The sequence below is a fragment of the Balaenoptera borealis genome (genome assembly GCF_965194805.1).
Source record: "Balaenoptera borealis genome assembly, chromosome: 12".
NCBI lineage: Eukaryota > Metazoa > Chordata > Mammalia > Artiodactyla > Balaenopteridae > Balaenoptera > Balaenoptera borealis.
Window position 1 is genome coordinate 93,075,889 of NC_138869.1, and position 21,660 is coordinate 93,097,548.

Here is a 21,660-nt window from a genome sequence, read left to right on the forward strand (position 1 = left end):
TCAACTGTGTTGAAACTAGAAAGCTAAACTCAGATAATTTTCTAACCTGTGTAGGAAAATAAATTATTTGGGTCAAATAATGGTGTAATTACATAATGAAGAGAGAGGAGGTGTTTTAAATTGAAATGGAAAAGTAAAGCCTAAGCATTTATGCAATTACCCAACTCTGTTTTTTTTTTTTGGTTTTTTTGGCCGCACCATGTGGCTTGTGGGATTCTATTTCCCTGACCAGGGATCTAACCCAGGCCCCTGGCAGTGAAAGCAGGGAGTCCCAACTGCTTGACTGCCAGGGAATTCCCAATTACCCACCATTTTCACTTCAACAAATCCTCTAAATGTGAGAGCTACAATTCCAATTAGCATTATAATAATCAAATAAGTAAAATCCAATGCCTATCTCTCCCCTTCGGCGATCCTTCGGCGATTATATTCTAAAGCAGGGCCAAGACAAAATACCATATATCAGAGATAAAATGAGGGGACCAGGGACTTCCCTGGAGGTCCAGTGGTTAGGACTCAGTGCTTCCACTGCAGGAGGCACGGGTTCGATCCCTGGTTGGGGAACTGAGATCCTAAATGCCACGTCGTGCAGCATACGCCCCCCCCAAAAAATGAGGGGACCAGTAGGTGCCTAATGTAAAGTCACTAGCTATCAAGCCAACCACCAAAACCTCCAAGAGGAAAGCTTTTCCCACTCAAGCCTCAGGTGCACAATGGTTTGTTTAGTGTACAGCATTCTCCTTCACACATATTACACCTATTTCCTTGAATGATTGTAAGAACCCCTACTGATTCAATAAAAGCTCTTTTTCTTTCTTTTCTGGGACAAGGAGTGATAAAAGCTATCCCAATTAAATATAGAATTTAATCCTTTCTAAAGAATCATGCTGTTTTCAGAAACATTAGGATGAAAGAAGAAAAAATGAACCTCAAATGGAAGAAATATTTCAATTCAAAAACTCGAATGGGAACACTGAAGGAGAATGTTTTACAGACAAGCCATATACCAGTTAAGGAGAACTTCCTTCCCAAGAGATGGGGATACGCATGGAGTATATGATCCTAAAGAAGTCACCCTTTGATGGAGGCAAAAGTGAATCCTAAGAAGCCTCTGGCTCCCCGGTAGGGCTAGTCATACAGGCAGACACAAAGGTACGAAATGCTACTTTTTTTTTTTAATTTTATTTATTTATTTATTTATTTTTGGCTGTGTTGGGTCTTCGTTTCTGTGCGAGGGCTTTCTCTAGTTGCGGCAAGCGGGGGCCACTCTTCATCACAGTGCGCGGTCCTCTCACTATCGCGGCCTCCCTTGTTGCGGAGCACAGGCTCCAGACGCGCAGGCTCAGCAGTTGTGTCTCACGGGCCCAGCCGCTCCGCGGCACGCGGGATCCTTCCAGACCAGGGCTCGAACCCGTGTCCCCTGCATTAGCAGGCAGATTCTCACCCACTGCGCCACCAGGGAAGCCCTGGAATGTTACCTTTGTTTAAAAGAATCAACCGATGCAATATAGTAAGATAGTTTATCCAAATGTTGGAGATCAGACCAGGTACCTGAGCGCCCACAACTCCCAAAGAGTACAAAACAAATGATAGGAAATGCTGTTTATTAGTATTTCCCAGAGTAGATTTCTTACCTACCTTTAAATGTTTATTTTGTTGGCTTCCAACAGATCCTACTGGAAAATTCTTTCTTATATTTCCAAATATCTCCTGTCCTATTTAACTTTTTTTTCTACATTAAATAGGGAAAACTGGTTCATTTTAAAATTTATCAAGATAAAATCATTCTAATTTGGCTTAGTAATTCCATTTCCAGGGGCTCTAGAGTTTGCTGATGAGAGTACAAATTAGTATAACTTTTCTGAAGACAAATCTGCTAATATGTGTTAAAAAGCCTCACAATGTTCCCCAATAACTCGATTTCCAAACTAATAAACATCTTATTTTAAATTGTTCAATTTGTATACAGTGTGCAAAGAAATAATCTTTCAAGTACAGATTTTTTTTTAATATCTTTATTGGAGTATAATAGATTTACAACGTTGTTAGCTTCTGCTGTATATTAAAGTGAATCTGCGATATGTATAAATAATCCCCATATCCCCTCCCTCTTGCATCTCCCTCCCACCCTCCCTATCCCACCCCTCTAGATAGTCACAAAGCACTGAGCAGATCTCCCTGTGCTATGCAGCTGCTTCCCACTAGCTATCTATTTTACATTTGGTAGTGTATATATGTCCATGCCACTCTCTCACTTCATCCCAGCTTACCCTTCCCCCTCCCCGTGTCCTCAAGTCCATTCTCTACGTCTGCATCTTTACTCCTGTCCCTCCCCTAGGTTCATCAGAACCATCTTTTTTTTAGATTCCATATATATGTGTTAGCATCAAGTACAGATTCTTAAAAACACAACACTATTGCTGACATAATAATAATAGTAGGCTAACAGTTGCACAAGGCTTACTGTCTGCAAGGCACTAAGCACTCTAGATGTATTAAATCACTTTTAATCCTTAGAGCAACCTTGTGAGGTTCATGTTTTTATCGACCTTCTTTTACACATGAAGAAACTGAGGCAGAATGAGGCTAAGTAACTTAGTAAAGGCTACTAATTAGGTGTGAGGCTAGGATTTGAAACCAAGAAGCCCTAGATCATCCAACTTCGATATACAAAGTCAAAATTTGCTAGACTAATATACACGATTTTACTGATGTTCTGATATCCATTACCAAATATCATATCCTAAGGCATCTAAATTCCACCATGATAAAAGAAAAATATTAAAGGCAACTAAAACATATATAACACATGGTAAATTCTCAAAGAAACTACTGAGAAAGCCCCTTCGCGGGTGGAGACTGCGGGTGGCAGAGGGGGGAAACTCGGGGCCACGGAGGAGAGCGCAGCCACAGGGGTGCGGAGGGCAGAGCGGAGAGATTCGCACACGGAGGATCGGCGCCGAGCAGCACTCACCAGCCCGAGAGGCTTGTCTGCTCACCTGCCGGGGGCGGGCGGGGGCTGGAAGCTGAGGCTTGGGCTTCAGTCGGATTGCAGGGAGAGGACTGGGGTTGGTGGCGTGAACACAGCCTGAAGGGGTTAGCGCACCACAGCTGGCCTGGAGGGAGTCCGGGAAAAGGTCTGCAGCTGCCGAAGAGGCAAGAGACTTTTTCTTGCCTCTTTGTTTCCTGGTGCGCGAGGAGAGGGGATTCAGAGCGCCACTTAAAGGAGCTCCAGAGACGGGCGCGAGCTGCGGCTATCAGCACAGACCCCAGAGACGGGCATGAGACGCTAAGGCTGCTGCTGCCGCAAACAAGAAGCCTGTGTGCGAGCCCAGGTCACTCTCCACACCTCCCCTCCCGGGAGCCTGTGCAGCTCGCCACTGCCAGGCTCCCGTGATCCAGGGACAACTTCCCCGGGAGAACACGTGGCGCCTCAGGCTGGTGCACCGTCACTCCGGCCTCTGCCGCCGCAGGCTCGCCCCGCCTCCTCCGTACCGCTCCCTCCCCCCGGCCTGAGTGAGCCACAGCCCCCGATTCAGCTGCTCCTTTAACCCCGTCCTGTCTGCGCGAAGAACAGACGCCCTCAGGCGACCTACACACAGAGGCGGGGCCGAATCCAAAGCTGAACCCCGGGAGCTGTGCGAACAAAGAAGAGAAAGGAAATTTCCCCCAGCAGCCTCAGGAGCAGCAGATTAAATCTCCACAATCAACTTGATGTACCCTGCATCTGTGGAATACCTGAATAGACAACGAATAATCCCAAATTGAGGAGGTGGACATTGGGAGCAACAATATATATATATTTTTTTCCCTTTTTCTCTTTTTGCAAGCGTGTATGTGTATGCTTCTGTGTGTGATTTTCTCTGTATAGCTTTCTTTTACCATTTGTCCTAGGGTTCTGTCTGTCCATTTTTTTAATTTGTTTTTTTTTTTTACGCAAAATAATTTTTTTTCTTAATAATTTTTTTTCTTTTAGTGACTTTATTTTATTTTATCTTCTTCTTTCTTTCTTTTTTTTCTCCCTTTTATTCTGAGCCATGTGGAGGACAGGCTCTTGGTGCTCCAGCCAGGCATCAGGGCTGTGCCACTGAGGTGGGAAAGCCAAGTTCAGGCCACTGGTCCACAAGAGACCTCCCAGCTCCACATAATATCAAACGGTGAAAATCTCCCAGAAATCTCCATCTCAACGCCAAGACCCAGCTCCACTCAACGACCAGCAAGCTATAGTGCAGGACACCCTATGCCAAACAACTAGCAAGACAGGAACACAACACCATCCATTAGCACAGAGGCTACCTAAAATCATAATAAGGCCACAGACATCCCAAAACACACCACGAGACGTGGACCTGCCCACCAGTAAGACAAGATCCAGCCTCATCCACCAGAACACAGGCACTAGGCCCCTCTACCAGGAAGCCTACACAACCCACTGAACCAACCTTAGCCACTGGGGGCAGACACCAAAAACAACGGGAACTATGAACCCGAAGACTGTGAAAAGGAGACCCCAAACACAGTAAGTTAAGCAAAATGAGAAGACAGAGAAACACACAGCAGATGAAGGAACAAGGCAAAAACCCACCAAACCTAACAAATGAAGAGGAAATAGGCAGTCTACCTGAAAAAGAATTCAGAATGATAGTAAAGATCCAAAATCTTGGAAATAGAATGGAAAAAATACAAGAAACGTTTAACAAGGACCTAGAAGAACTAAAGAGCAAACAAAGAGAGATGAACAACACAATAAATGAAATTAAAAATTCTCTAGAAGGGATCAATACCAGAATAACTAAGGCAGAAGAACAGACAAGTGACCTGGAAGATAAAATAGTGGAAATAACTACTGCAGAGCAGAATAAAGAAAAAAGAATTGAGGACAGTCTCAGAGACCTCTGGGACAACATTAAACGCACCAACATTCGAATTATAAGGGTCCCAGAAGAAGAAGAGAAAAAGAAAGGGACTGAGAAAATATTTGAAGAGATTATAGTTGAAAACTTCCCTAATATGGGAAAAGAAATAGTTAATCAAGTCCAGGAAGCACAGAGAGTCCCATACAGGATAAATCCGAGGAGAAACACGCCAAGACACATATTAATCAAACTATCAAAAATTAAATACAAAGAACAAATATTAAAAGCAGCAAGGGAAAAACAACAAGTAACACATAAGGCAATCCCCATAAGGTTAACAGCTGATCTTTCAGCAGAAACTCTGCAAGCCAGAAGGGAGTGGCAGGACATATTTAAAGTGATGAAAGAGAAAAACCTACAACCAAGATTACTCTAGCCAGCAAGGATCTCATTCAGATTTGACAGAGAAATTAAAAGCTTTACAGACAAGCAAAAGCTAAGAGAATTCAGCACCACCAAATCAGCTTTACAACAAATGCTAAAGGAACTTCTCTAGGCAGGAAACACAAGAGAAGGAAAAGACCTACAATAATAAATCCAAAACAATTAAGAAAATGGTAATAGGAACATACATATCAATAATTACCTTAAATGTAAATGTATTAAATGCTCCAACCAAAAGACAGAGACTGGCTGAAAGGATACAAAAATAAGACCCATATATATGCTGTCTACAAGACACCCACTTCAGACCTAGGGACACATACAGACTGAAAGTGAGGGGGTGGAAAAAGATATTCCATGCAAATGGAAATCAAAAGAAAGCTGGAGTAGCAATTCTCATATCAGACAAAATAGACTTTAAAACAAAGACTATTACAAGAGACAAAGAAGGACACTACATAATGATCAAGGGATCTATCCGAGAAGATATAACAATTGTAAATATTTATGCACCCAACACAGGAGTACCTCAATACATAAGGCAAATACTAACAGCCATAAAAGGGGAAATCGACAGTAACACAATCATAGTAGGGGACTTTAACACCCCACTTTCACCAATGGACAGATCATCCAAAATGAAAATAAATAAGGAAACACAAGCTTTAAATGATACATTAAACAAGATGGACTTAATTGATATTTATAGGACATTCCACCCAAAAACAACAGAATACACATTTTTCTCAAGTGCTCATGGAACATTCTCCAGGATAGATCATACCTTGGGTCACAGATCAAGCCTTGGTAAATTGAAGAAAACTGAAATTGTATCAAGTATCTTTTCCAACCACAACGCTATGAGACTAGATATCAATTACAGGAAAAAATGTGTAAGAAATGCAAACACATGGAGGCTAAACAACACACTGCTTAATAACCAAGAGATCACTGAAGAAATCAAAGAGGAAATCAAAAAATACCTAGAAACAAATGACAATGAAACACAATGACCCAAAGAGGGTCCCTAAGAGGGAAGTTTATAACTATACAAGCCTACCTTAAGAAACAAGAAACATCTCAAATACACAACCTAACCTTACACCTACAGCAATTAGAGAAAGAAGAAGAAAAAACCCCAAAGTTAGCAGAAGGAAAGAAATCATAAAGACGCGATCAGAAATAAATGAAAAAGAAATGAAAGAAACGATAGCAAAGATCAGTAAAACTAAAAGCTGGTTCTTTGAGAAGATAAACAAAATTGATAAACCATTAGCCAGACTCATCAAGAAAAAAAGGGAGAAGACTCAAATCAATAGAATTAGAAATGAAAAAGGAGAAGTAACAACTGACACTGCAGAAATACAAAGGATCATGAGAGATGACTACAAGCAACTCTATGCCGATAAAATGGACAACCTGGAAGAAATGGACAAATTCTTAGAAATGCACAACCTGCCGAGACTGAACCAGGAAGAAATAGAAAATATGAACAGACCAATCACAAGCACTGAAATTGAGACTGTGATTAAAAATCTTCCAACAAACAAAAGCCACGGGCCAGATGGCTTCACAGGCAAATTCTATCAAACATTTAGAGAAGAGCTAACATCTATCCTTCTCAAACTCTTCCAAAATATAGCAGAGGGAGGAACACTCCCAAACTCATTCTATGAGGCCACCATCACTCTGACACCAAAACCAGACAAAGATGTCACAAAGATAGAAAACTACAGGCCAATATCACTGATGAACATAGATGCAAAAATATTCAACAAAATACTAGCAAACAGAATCCAACAGCACATTAAAAGGAGCATACACTATGATCAAGTGGGGTTTATCTCAGGAATGCAAGGATTCTTCAATATACGCAAATCAATCAACGTGATACACCATATTAACAAACTGAAGAATAAAAACCATATGATCATCTCAATAGATGCAGAGAAAGCATTTGACGAAATTAAACACCCATTTATGATAAAAACCCTCCAGAAAGTAGGCATAGAGGGAACTTTCCTCAACATAATAAAGGCCATATATGACAAACCCACAGCCAACATCATCCTCAATGGTGAAAAAGTGAAACCATTTCCACTAAGATCAGGAACAAGACAAGGTTGCCCACTCTCACCACTATTATTCAACATTTTTTTGGAAGTTTTAGCCACAGCAATCAGAGAAGAAAAAGAAATAAAAGGAATCCAAATCGGAAAAGAAGACGTAAAGCTGTCACTGTTTGCAGATGACATGATACTATACATAGAGAATCCTAAAGATGCTACCAGAAAACTACCAGAGCTAATCAATGAATTTGGTAAAGTAGCAGGATACAAAATTAATGCGCACAAATCTCTCGCATTCCTATACACTAATGATGAAAAATCTGAAAGTGAAATTAAGGAAACACTCCCATTTACCACTGCAACATAAAGAATAAAATACCTAGGAATAAACCTACCTAAGGAGACAAAAGACCTGTATGCAGAAAACTATAAGACACTGATGAAAGAAACTAAAGATGATACAAACAGATGGAGAGATATACCATGTTCTTGGATTGGAAGAATCAACATTGTGAAAATGACTCTACTACCCAAAGCAATCTACAGATTCAACGCAATCCCTATCAAACTACCAATGGCATGTTTCACAGAGCTAGAACAAAAAATGTCACAATTTGTATGGAAACACAAAAGACCCCGAATAGCCAAAGCAATCTTGAGAAAGAAAAACGGGGCTGGAGGAATCAGGCTCCCTGACTTCAGACTATACTACAAAGCAACAGTAATCAAGACAATATGGTACTGGCACAAAAACAGAGATATAGATCAATGGAACAGGATAGAAAGCCCAGAGATAAGCCCAAGCACATATGGTCACCTTATCTTTGATAAAGGAGGCAAGCATATACAGTGGAGAAGAGACAGCCTCTTCAATAAGTGGTCCTGGGAAAACTGGACAGCTACATGTAAAAGAATGAAATTAGAACACTCCCTAACACCATATACAAAAATAAACTCAAAATGGATTAAAGACCTAAATGTAAGGCCAGACACCATCAAACTCTTAGAGAAAAACATAGGCAGAACACTCTATGATATAAATCACAGCAAGATTCTTTTTGACCCACCTCCTAGAGAAATGGAAATAAAAACAAAAATAAACAAATGGGACCTAATGCAACTTAAAAGCTTTTGCACAGCAAAGGAAACCATAAACAAGACGAAAAGTCAACCATCAAATGGGAGAAAATATTTGCAAATGAAGCAACTGACAAAGGATTAATCTCCAAAGCATACAAGCAGCTCATGCAGCTCAATATCAAAAAAGCAAACAACCCAATCCAAAAATGGGCAGAAGACCTAAACAGACACTTCTCCAAAGAAGATATACAGATTGCCAACACACACATGAAAGCATGCTCAACATCATTAATCACTAGAGAAATGCAAATCAAAACTACAATGAGATATCATCTCACACCGGTCAGAATGGCCATCATCAAAAAATCTACAAACAATAAATGCTGGAGAGAGTGTGGAGAAAAGGGAACCCTCTTGCACTGTTGGTGGGAATGTAAATTGATACAGCCACTATGGAGAACAGTATGGAGGTTCCTTAAAAAACTAAAAATAGAACTACCGTACAACCCAGCAATCCCACTACTGGGCATATACCCTGAGAAAACCATAATTCAAAAAGAGGCATGTACCAAAATGTTCATTGCAGCTCTATTTACAATAGCCAGGACATGGAAGCAACCTAAGTGTCCATCAGCAGATGAATGGATAAAGAAGATGTGGCACATATATACAGTGGAAGATTACTCAGCCATAAAAAGGAACGAAATTGAGTTATTTGTAGTGAGGTGGATGGACCTAGAGTCTGTCATACAGAGCGAAGTAAGTCAGAAAGAGAAAAACAAATACCATATGCTAACACATATATATGGAATCTAAAAAAAAAAAAAAATGGTCAGAAGAACCTAGGGGCAAGACAGGAATAAAATAAAGATGCAGACCTACTAGAGAATGGACTTGAGGATACGGGGAGGGGGAAGGGTAAGCTGGGACAAAGTGAGACAGTGGCATGGACATATATACACTATGAAAGGTAAAATAGATAGCTAGTGGGAAACAGCCGCATAGCACAGGGAGATCAGCTCGGTGCTTTTTGACCACCTAGAGGGGTGGGATGGGGAGGGTGGGAGGGAGGGAGATTCAAGAGGGAAGAGATATGGGGACATATGTATATGTATAACTGATTCACTTTGTTATAAAGCAGAAACTAACACACCATTGTAAAGCAATTATACTCTAATAATGATGTTAAAAAAAATAATAATAAAATTTAAAGAAAAATAAAAATAAAATATCATTAAAATATGTTCCTTTTATGTTAATTAGACTAAAAAAAAAAAAGAAACTATTTACATTTTTGGATCTTTTAACTGCCGAGAAAATAAACATTTTTTTTTGTCCTTATTTCAAGAAAAGTAGTTCGTTAGCTACAAAAATGTTAACCTACAACAGCTGTAGACCCTTCAAAGTCACAGCTCATCAGATGCATCCCCCAGTGGAACACGTACTACAGGAACAAGAGCATCTATTTCTTTTCTACTGTAAAGCCATTTAACTTGCCACAGAAGAGCTGCAGTTTAAGCTGAGTTTCTAGATATGATTGCCTTGGTGGTGCTGCTGCCTTTTTATTTCTAAGAGAAGATATTTTTATAATATGCACATTTATTACATGTGTTGTAAGCTATTGACTGAAATTCAGCAAATCAAACAGCCTTTGAAACACGATCATCCTTTTGATTTACTTCAAGGCTCTTCTTTTCCCACTGCCATTTCTTGAGGGCATCTCCAAACTAATGACACAGCTACTCAACAAATTCACAACCAAATAATGCATGTGTGGCCTGTTCAAGGGCCATCTAACCTCACCTTACCTTTCCATTATACAGAAGGAAAAGGAGGCCAGAGCGGGATCCCACGGGGTATCTTTTCAACACTCAGAAGAAGGAAGGAAGGAGAGAAGAGTGTGAACTCGAAGCTCACAAAGCGTTCCCTCTCCCAGCCTCCTTGCAGGTAGTAAAAGCTCTGTTTTTCAGAGAAGAAAACTGAGGTTGAAAACGGTTTACAGGACACAGACTAATTAAAAGCCAGAAGTAATGTTTGCACCCACCTCTTTACTTTTAAGAATACTGAAGGGGTTGGATGTTTTGTTTTTTTTTTTAGTGGGTAGGAGGAGGCCCTGTTTAATTGCTGAATAGGTATTATTTTAATGAGTAAGTATATTAATAATCTTAATAGCTTTATTGAGGTAAAACTGACATACAATATACTGCACATATTTAAAATGTGCAATTTGCTGAGTGTTAACATATAAATACATCAACCCCAAAGGTTTCTTGTGTCTCTCTATCATCTTTCCCTCCAGTCCCTTTGTCACCTCCCCACCCAGTACCTAGTACCTGTTCTTTCTTTCACTATAAACTGGTATTCACGATAAATTAGTTTTGTAGAGATTTATATAAATGAAACATAGTGTATGTACTCCTTTTTGTCTGGCTTTTTTCATCCATATTGCGGAGTGTATCAAGAGCTCACTGCTTTTTATTGCTGAGCACTAGTCTATAGATTCCACGCTTTGCCAAACTCGTCCCAGTGAGGCCATGAGAGCCGGGGGCAAAAGAGGGAGACAGGAAGGCTGAACAAGAGAGAAAGGACTTGCTTTTTCTTGTTTGCCTCCTGTCCCTGTTAGTGGCACATGTTTCTAACCCCAAAAGGGAGAGTTGAACATCAGCACTCTTAACCAATGAGCTAATAAGGCCTTCATGATTACTCCAGGCATTTATTACTTGGCTGCTTCAGGTAAAAGAAACTTAAAACGGTACAGAAATTAAGAACGATGACATGTGTTGCTTACTTGTAGCCTAGATAAAGATAAGCTTAGGGTAAAAGCAGAGAGGGGAGAAAAAAGATCTTTGCTATAAGAGGCCCTCTCTGCCTCTATAACCCAAATAAGCTAAAAGTCTGGTTACATGGACTCCAGCAGAGTTAAAACAAAAACCAAGCAAACAAACAAAAAGCCAAGTTGTGAAAGCCAAGCTAAGGTTTGTGAAAAGAGAGGCTGGGAAGTTAGATTCCACTGGGGATGAGACTGGAGCCTAGAAGACACCTAACCCCACCCCCAGAGCTGTCCGTCCAGCACCTCCAGCCACTAGGCCTGCCCTTGCCTAACAAAGCAGACAATACACTTCATTGTGAAAACGTATTTGAAATGCAGCCTAAGGGCAAGGAGCAAGCAGAGGCCAAGATGGGGCAGTGGCCTTTAAATTAAGGTCCCAGGGCCTGGGTGGAGGCTTCATGCCCTAAGAGGCTCAGAAAGGATGACTCTGGTTACTGCAAATGCACCTGACCATAAACAGACCAGTAGTCTACTTAGATTTTAAGGGAGCTAATCTGCCAAAGAAACCACAAAACCTGCTGAATGTCTATGTCAACGGTTCTAAAACTCGGTAGACCCAATGCTCCAGGAGGTGCTGTGAGCGGACAGGTTGCGGGAGCCCCTATTTTGATTCAGCAGGTCTGGGGTGACAGCCAAGAACCTGCTGTCCAGGTCACACCAGTGCTGCCGGTCCTGAGACCACACGGAAAACCACTGCTCTGAAGGAACCTTCCCTTCAACGTCATGTCCACTGTAGGACAGCTTCTAGAAGCTGCAGTTCCCAAATGGACAGTCCTTCCCAGAGGCCATCCCAGATGTGCTATGGAAGACAAGGAAAAAGGAGATACGCTCAGAGGTAAAAATCGCTTGCTGTCAAATACACTGACTAAGAAACTAACTTCCTGCCGGTATAGGGAGTACTCGCCGTTCCTGGACTATGAAAGAGTGGCCAATGTGTGTAGTTTTCCACTATCTTCCTTTAAAAATGGGAACTTTTATCGCTGTCATCCTGCTCTTGCTCCAGCATTATGAACAGACATACGGAAGTTATTCTTCAGCCTTAGGTGGCAAGACCATGAGGGGTTCCATCAGACCCGAGAAAGAGGACCTGGTCTTGGAACTGGATAAGACTTTGAAATGTCCTTGTTTTGGGAGGTGGTGAGGGTGTTTCGTTGAAGGGCAAATTTTAGTTAAGAACATGTATAAGAGGAAGTCTGGGAGTGAAAAGGGTGAATTATAGGGCATCTTGTTAGATTTCCGCCCTGGACTTATGCCCACTCCCCTTCCTCAAAGAACATTGGTTTTGTTCAGGAATCGATTCCTCCCTCATGTCATCCATAAAACCCAAGAGAAACCAGCTCTAGCACCAATTTTACAGTAGGGCATGATTACAGAGAAATCCCTTTTCCTTTTCCAATAAATAAGTTCAGGAACTCAGAACTAAGGCAATCAGCACATGGCATTCTTATGGAAACTGGAATTAGTTCAGAAATGTACAAGGATAAAATTCATATCAATAAAATGCACTGAGACTTTGGGGAAAAGATTTTGTTCTTAAAAACAGCTCCTTTCTTTTAGAGATAATGAAATACAGGTTTGCACTCAAGACCGTTTGAGGGTCTGAAAGCCAGAGGAAGGTTGCCAAAAATAACACAGAAAAATGCAAACAAAACCACTGGATTAAGGTGTATCTCTTAACTTTGCATTATGCAAGTCATTATATTTCATTATCATTAAGTTATTTATGATCTGCAGTTGAAATATATGGATGCAAATAACCAATATATGCACCAAAATCCATTAAGAGCTTCAAAGAACCAATTAAATGGTGTCTGCCACAATAATTTTATACCTTCCTTAACATGAACAATTTTCTTTGCATTTGCAATTTTTCTAGGTGCCAACTTTGAGAAATGCCTTATATTGGGAGATATGAGGTTTACAAGATGGATAGTCCCTGCCTTCAAACTAGGAAAGAATTACAGCATAGACATATTATCAAAACTCTACAAAGATTATTTGGGGAATTTGCAAGGTTTCAGAATTTGGAGTGTTTCTAAGACTCCAGGATCATACTCCCTCGCCACCCCACACACACAAAGAAGAAAATCAGAGTTAGAAAGAACGTCAGCAAGTACACCCTTCTAGATCAATCCTCTCATTTTACAAATAAGAAACGAAGACCCAGTGATTCAGCTAATTAATTTGAAGAAGAAAAAAAAGCATATTTCCTAAAATGCAGTTTAACTGTACTGCTTGTTGTCAACCTTTTCTCCTGCCCAAAGACAATACTGAGATGGGCCCCAGTCCCATCAACAACAGAAATCCTGACGGGAGAAGAGGAAAGGTGGATTGAGGTAGCCTCACCACTGACGCTGGGGGAGACAACTTCTTGTACCGCAGCCTTATTATATTAGATGTCATATGCAATTTTATTTAGTTTGTTTTGGATTTTTAAATTTGGTCCCAAAATATATGATTCTAAAATTCATTTATTAAAAAAAAAAAATCTTCTATGGCACAATTTCTCTGCCTTAGGAAATAAAGTATAATGAACAGAAGAATATTGAATAGTATCTCAAATTATCATGCTCGACTTCATATAATCATTGTCAAGTGCTACAGGGATATAAGACAAAAGATATTGTTGGACTTTTCTTTGTCATTGGGTTTCTTTTGTCTGGAGAAAGTGAAAAGGGAGTCATACCTCTACAATCAATCAATTAATTTATTTTTGTTAGCCCTCATTCTAAAGTTATGTGAAAAAATGTTCAGCTATGATAATGTCATTGTTTGATAATAATCCATTTTAAAGTAAAGAATAACAAAACTACTGTTAAAATATTTACATAAATTCATTATCAGATTCACATTAAAAACAGTTTATCCATATACTTAAAGGTACACAGTAGTATTTGTTGACCCACAGTTCTCTTCCACGAATCTGAGAAATCAAAATCATTAATGTCAGTCCACTTCCATACTCTCAGTATAGAAGGACCTGAGATAAAATACTTGATGTTACTTTTTGTGTTTTGTCATCTCAGTCTTTTGGTGAGCTTGAAAAATAATTCTGTTCTTCAGGACTACTTGAACACAAGAGTCTACCTAGTCCTACGGTTACCTATTTTGATGTTAACTTATATGACTGAAGTTGAAAGGTAATGCCGTGCATTTCATCTTCCCAAGGAAGTTTTGGTGGAATGAGGAAACAAGTAGGTGGCCTAATAAAACTAATATTTGTAATACAATATTCATTGTATTAGGTATGTAGGAATTAAACCTGATAAGGACTAAATACTAGGGCAATGGCTCACTTTGAGGCTTTGATGAAATCTCGTAATTACTTCTCAAGAAAAATGTACACAATACAAAATTCTGTAGACGGTGGTAATAAAATGGTATAGCCACTGTGGAAAACAGTATGCTGGTTCCTGAAAGAATTAAACACAGAATTACTATATGATCCAGCAATTCCACTTCTGGGTATATATACAAAAGAATTGAAAGCAGAAACTTAAACAGATACTTGTACACCAATGTTTATAGTAGTATTATTCACAACAGTCAAAAGGTAGAACAACCCAAATGTCCATCAACAGGTGAATACATAAACATAAAACAGAATGTTATTCAGCCTTAAAAAATAAAACTCTGACACATGCTACAACATGGATGAACCAGAAGGACAAATGTTGTATGATTCCACTTATTTGAGGTACCTAGAGTAGTCAAGTTCATAAACACAGAAAGTTGAATGGTGGTTGCCAGGGGCTTGGGGCAGGCGAGGGGATGGAGAGTCATTGTTTAATGGGTACAGAGTTTCAGGTTGGGATGATCAAAAAGTTCTAGAGATGGACAATGGTGATGATTACACAAAAATATGAATGTGCTTAATGCCACTGAACTGTACACTTAAAAATGGCTAAAATGGTTAATTTTATGTTATATACACCTTACTACAATTTAAAAAAAGAGTAAAAAATTGATTAATGATAACAATGCACCATGAAAGCTTCAAAAACAAAGTAAAATTCTACAGACAATTTGAAGAGTTCACAGATTACCTAAAGATCAACAATGAATCCCAAGTTATAAACTCCTGCTAAATTTCAACACAAATATAATGAAACAGGCACCATAGTACTTTTTATAGAAATTAGCTTTCCGTGATCCCTATAATGATTGCCAAGAAAATCCCACGCCTAAATATAATAAAGATGTATTAAAACAGCAGAAAGTTTTCTCCTACTCTGAAGTTGTCTTTCCCACACAAAAATAGAGCAGCAGCAATTCCACATTTGTTGTTTGTGTTTCATCACTGTTTTCAGACAGAACAAGAGATCTGCTGCCTACACACCATTTCTCAGCATCAACACCCATTTTCTTATGCAATTTTAAGTTCTGTTGGCAGGTTAAAGACATTTTTTCCAACCACAAACAAAAACTTCTTTTGATACTCTAGTGAATGTTCAAGGAAATGTTCCCAATAAAAAAAGAGTATTTAAAACAATAATATGGAAGTGTATCAACAGTCAAGAAAACTTAAGTAGTAACTCAATGAAAACTGAAGTTTTAGATAATAAGACATACAAGATTTAGTGCCTACTTTGTTCAAAATCAGATGTTTTTATGTCTTGAACTAGGAACTGAAGCAAATGTTAAAAGAACACAGAATGCTAAAAAAGGCAAAATCACATTACTTGGCCTTGCATACAACTCCATGGACTTTTTCTTTTAATGTTTAAAACACTACTTTGCAATAGTCCTTGATAATGAAGTGTTTAGCTATAATTTATTTCTTAAGAGTTACAGATAAAAATGGTTTCTACTGGAAATTCTTAACTTTAAAAAACATAAATCCTAGTACATACTTTTAATATATAATAAATAAATTCTTATTGTTATTAACAAACCATTTGTAAAACTAGACAATCACAAAGATTACTAATGATAGCTAAGACTTATATGCACCTATCTGGCAGGGCCAGGCACTGTTGTAAGCACTTTATATATATTAACTTAATCCTGAAAACAACCTTATGAGGTAGGTACTATTATTAGTCTCTATTTTTTCTGAGGCACATAGAGACAAAGTGATTTGACAAATATCACAAACATCACAGAACCAGTTAAGTGGTGGAGCTAGTATATAAGCCCAGACAGGCCGGCTTCCAAATCCACTCTCTTAACCATTACACATACTACCTGTCATAATATACTGGGGAAACAAAGATGAGTTTGATAATGCTGAACAAGTTTTTCAATAATGTTATATGAAATATTTCAGATTTTTTTTGATCATTAGTATTGTTTGCTTTTTAAAACTACGAGCCACTGAGCTAGAGAGAGTAATTCACAGGATTAAATGAAATCTAGATTTTTGGTACTGCCCGTGACTGAGAAGGATGTAAGTCACAGAGGTTGAGCAATACTTTCTTTTAAAAAGTCTTTTCCTGACTTTGCAATCAATACAGAAGTATAAAAACAAAGTCAGTGCCAACAGCATTGGTAGATACTCAACCAAGATATAACTGTATCAACCTATGAAGGAATGAAAAGTATAGATGATTCAGCAAACCTTTATAAACAGACACACACGTTGAAATTTTTAACCTATTAGCTTCTAGACACTAAGATAAGTTGTCCAAAATAATTAGAGGTTTGGAAGAAGGACATAGTTTGTGATAAGTATGACTCACATGTGTCTCACAGAAAAACAAAAACCACCAGACGTTTATCTCTTAAAAACAAAAGACACAGAGTCTGGCACCAGCCGGCCAAGCAAGAAACACCACGTGCGAGTCAGACATCGTGTGCCGTTTAAAAATAAAAAAGGGAGATAGGCATGTGATGAGTGATGCCTGCTAAATGTGACCTTCTCTGAAATACACAATTCCATTTATAACTTCCCCCCAAATCAAAACACATGAAAATAGCGAGTTTCACAAAGGAAGCAAGAAAGAAAGACAAAAAGAAACACTGTAAATCAGAGGATGAAATATCTTACAGTGAGAAACTACTATATTTAGGCAGAAAAAAAGTCACAGCCTTTTGTCACACTGACTCTCCATTCAGCAGGTTCCCCTGCACTTACATGAACTCAGGACAGCCACGCTCTCCTCAGGACAACCAGGCTGAGGTCACCAGGACAGGGGACTGGCTTCCACTGAGAGCAATTCTTACACAGAACTCCATTTCTAACTCAAAAGAGAAAGGCTGCAGATAGACGGAAAGTTGCTACACCTACTTAAACGTGGATCCTGTTTGAAGAGGACATTAAATAATTACATGTTGCAAGAACACTTTTTCCAGGACCAAATTCAGGTCCCCTGTGTGAATAAAAAGAAAGCAGTTAACTTTGCCCCAAATATAATGTAATGTAAGGTAGTAATCTCCCAAAATTTATCTAAAAAAACAGAATGGAGAGGAGATACAAATCCCTAAAGAGATACCATAAGAATGGACTGCAGGAGGTTTGGGGGCCTATGTAACCACCCATATTTGGAATTTGGCAACACTTTCATTAAGTCATAACAAATAATCAACTTGGGTTAGTAACTGTAAACTGGGATCATTTAAAAATTCATTAATTAGACGTGTATTGTCAGCAACAGTTTTTAAAGTATTTACAGTAAATACAGCCTGTCACTAAGGGATGTGCTTTCACGTCACAAGTATTGCCAAGAAGAATCAAGGCATACTCTAGAAGTTGACGAGAGGTATCATAAAAGCACAGGGTGTGACACAATGTAACATTACTTAAATCTAAAGTGCCAAAAACAAAACAAACAAAAAAACCTGACGAAGTTTCTAAACACTCTCTATTTCTGCATGTACCTTGTCTTAGACCAGTACCACACCCTCTACAAAGTTCACGTTTTGAGCACTAAGTAGACACAGCTAGAGCGCCATACTGTTTTCCATAGTGACACAGTGGCTGCCAATCTATACTCTCACCAACAAGCAGAGCAGAAGGGCTCCTCCTCCTCGTCCTCATCCTCCAGCACCACCACCGCGAAAGAAGATGGCTTCCAGGCATGAAAACTCGACTCCAACAAGACTGAATGTACTGGCGTCACCCCAGGCAGCGAAAGGAGGTGTGATTATAGAGTCAGAAGCCTACACCCTCTGCTGCCAGCACTACTACAACCCTTACTTGTGAGGAGCTGTGAGCAGTGACAATGCTTTCTACACATTTTTATCCCTAAGAACTTCTGCTTACTTTCGGGAATTCTGAGGAGCCCAAAAGAAAGCAAGCACGGACTCTTGGAGGGAATCCACTGGCCCCCATGGCAGGCTACACCCGAGAGTTCAGCCCTGTAGTGTTCTCTGGGTAGAGGAAGCCGGGGCAACTACAGGAGCTAAGCAGCCTCCATATCAGCTCATGGCATCACCAATAGGGGCAGACAAGGTCCATGAGATAGCCTCTTAAATATTCAACCAAAACGAAAAGTAAACATTTTTGACACGGGATTTACTGCTATCTTCCTATTTCTATCATAAAAATCCATTTGTAAAGCAGAATATATAAAAAATCGTATACATTAAATAAATCTTCACACTGCGTTTTTTTCAAGTATAGAAAAATCTCATTTGTTTAGTGATCAAAGCTTCCAATACAGCATAAGATGAATATTTAGATCACCTGGTCACCATAGGATAGTATCTAGTTAGTTGGTGTTTTCTGTCACCAATGGGGTGAAGCAAAGTTCAGGTATCAGTTTGACCATCAGGAATACAGGAGATAGAGCCCTAAATGAATCCACAAGAAATACATTTGCCAACAACAATGAATAGTCTGCCACTTCTTCAAAAAATTCGAAATCCTTATACTCATAGAGACTTGGAGTCAGAAGAAACCTACAAAGCACACCTATCAGATTTTCAAAAAATATACTCTAATTATTTTGCCTAGCAAATTAAAAGAGATGTTTGCTTATAACCTACCTGAAACTTTTTTGGATAGCCCAGCAGACTGTCATCTTTAACAAACTATCCATCAATACAGGTAAAAAAATATATACTCTAGATAAACATTTAAGCATGCAAAACATGGAGAAATAAAACAGCAAACATATAAATCAAAGTTCTGCAACAATAGATGCTAGCTACATGAAGGCCAAAAATACAGAAAACACCATTTGAAAATGGCACTGTCAGAAAGTGTTCTCAACAACCAGATCAAGTGAGTCACTTGTAAACACTATTAACTCTAGTTCAACCAAATGATTCTTTTAATATAAAGCATAAATCAAGCACTTGCATCATCCACAAACTGGAGAAACACATAATCCTGTATTAGTTAATAACACATAAGAGGATGAAAAGATTTTTAAAACATTCTATAAAACCTACATTCTAAACATATGCAATCATCAAGATGTGTCACTAGAGGACGAACAAAGAGCCTCTCTCCCTACTCCCTAGCGTACCACAGCATCTCACTGTGACTTCATAGCAACAGGGGCACCGTACTGGTAGAGCGTAATATATTGATAAGAATTTTACTATGAATTCTTAAATGTTTATGTAATTTTAATGCATCTGTTCTAACAAACCTTACTCTGATTCTGAATGAAGCCTTATAAAGTAGAAGCCCTGAATGGGAAATTATGTAGTCACTCTTCTTTATTTTCAGTGGTTATAATATAGATCTACAGTTCCTCTAAGTAACTGATTTCAAGTATAGGAGGTAGAAAAGTAACATTAGCTTAATTTTAATGAGAAGAACCTTATCACTTTTCTTAAATACAAAACACTCAGACAAAAAAGATAATTAGTTGATACTGGATTGCTATTTAAAATACTGACAACCCGATAATGTTATAATAATTTGAGTTTATTGCTCCACAGTATGTGAGTAATGACTGAGGTACAAATCTGAGACACATGACATTACTATCATAGAACAGTTTATAAGATTCAATTCAGAAACGTTCCTCAGGTGAAGAAATAGTGCTAACTTCCAAGTTTAAGACATGTTATCAAAGACCATAATCTAACTCTTGGTTGTGACAGTATAACATCTGGCCCCAAAAGACCAAACAAGAGATTGTGAAAGCTCTGAAATAAGCCATCATCATAGATATGACTCAGTAGTTTGAGGGGAGTACCTTTGGGAAAAGCTGACACCACAGTATGAACCATAATGTAATGACTACTTGGTAAGTCTTGATGCGGATGGGAATGCAGATGGGGTGGGAACGGGGATGGGCTGGGGGTGGGGATGGAGGGATGGGATAGGGGGTGGGGAGTGGGGGCACTAGGCTTGGAAAAGAGTAAAAGACCTTTTCTTCAGGAATAGGAAGCTTCTTTGAAAGCCAGGCACTTCAGGTTATACTCACGTTCATCCAGTATACCATTATTTTCATAAAGCATTCTGTAAGATCAAGCAATTTTTTTCACAAAAATCCTATGATAAAGTTCCTTGTTGCATAAAACCTCTCAGTATAACAGTAGTAAGTCTGTGCTTTCTTGGGTCACACAAAGCTGATTAGACAAATGGTGCATTTGTGTGCTTGCTGGAGATAGAGGACAACTTTATATCAATCATTACCCTTCAAAAAACAATAAATAGTCAATTTTTTTAAGACAGGTTTTTAAAACACCTAGAAGTCCCCATATTACTTAATCTAATAACATAAAACAAATCAGTAGCATAAAATAAAAGCAGTTTGACCATGACTTTCTCCAACCTTCTGACAAACAGAGAATTGTTTTAAACCTATAATGATGATGAAGAGATAGTATATGACTGAGAATTTAAATAATTTAAAGAAAAAACTAATTAAGCAAATTCCACTTCCACTCTTAAAAATGGGTTGCCTTATAGAAGACTTTATAGAGGACATTTATATATATCTCCTGTCTCTACGCTGGACCCTGCTTGTACATTTACTAACAAAAAGAACTACAGACCTTCCTCAACTTACGATGAGGTTATGTCCTGATAAATTGATCCTAAGTTGAGAATATGCATTTAATACACCTAACCTACCAAACCTCATAGCTTAGCCTACCCGACCTTAAACACGCTCAGAACACTTACATTAGCCCACAGTTGCCCAAAATCATCTAACACAAAGCCTATTTTATAAGTGTTGAATCTCTCATGTAATTTACGGAATTCTGTACTGAAAGTAAAAAACAGAATGGTTGTCTGGGTCGGGAATGGTTGTAAGTGTGCCAGTTGTTTACCCTCGTGATGGCGTGGCTGGCTGGGGGCTGCTCGCCTCTGTTGCCCGGCACTGAGAGAGAGCATTGCGCCCCCTCCACTAGCCTGGGCAAAGATCAAAATGCAAAGTTTGAAGTAAGGTTTCTACTGAATGCGTATCACCTTCACACCACCCTAAAGTTGAAAAATCCTAAGTCGGTAGTGCTATAAGCAAAATTTTGAAAA

At 39.0% G+C, this 21,660-nt stretch overlaps 1 protein-coding gene and 1 long non-coding RNA gene across 5 annotated transcripts in view; one reads left to right on the forward strand and one right to left on the reverse strand.

The window, feature by feature from the left end:
- Positions 1-21,660, reverse strand: part of CDKAL1 (CDKAL1 threonylcarbamoyladenosine tRNA methylthiotransferase) — a 654,356-nt gene that overhangs the window by 379,987 nt on the left and 252,709 nt on the right. The gene's annotated exons all lie outside the window — the stretch shown is intronic.
- Positions 7,061-21,660, forward strand: part of LOC309607662 — a 39,082-nt gene continuing 24,482 nt past the window's right edge. The window contains exon 1 of the long non-coding RNA XR_014232484.1: positions 7,061-20,425. This is a non-coding gene — a long non-coding RNA (uncharacterized lncRNA). The remainder of the gene's footprint in view (positions 20,426-21,660) is intronic.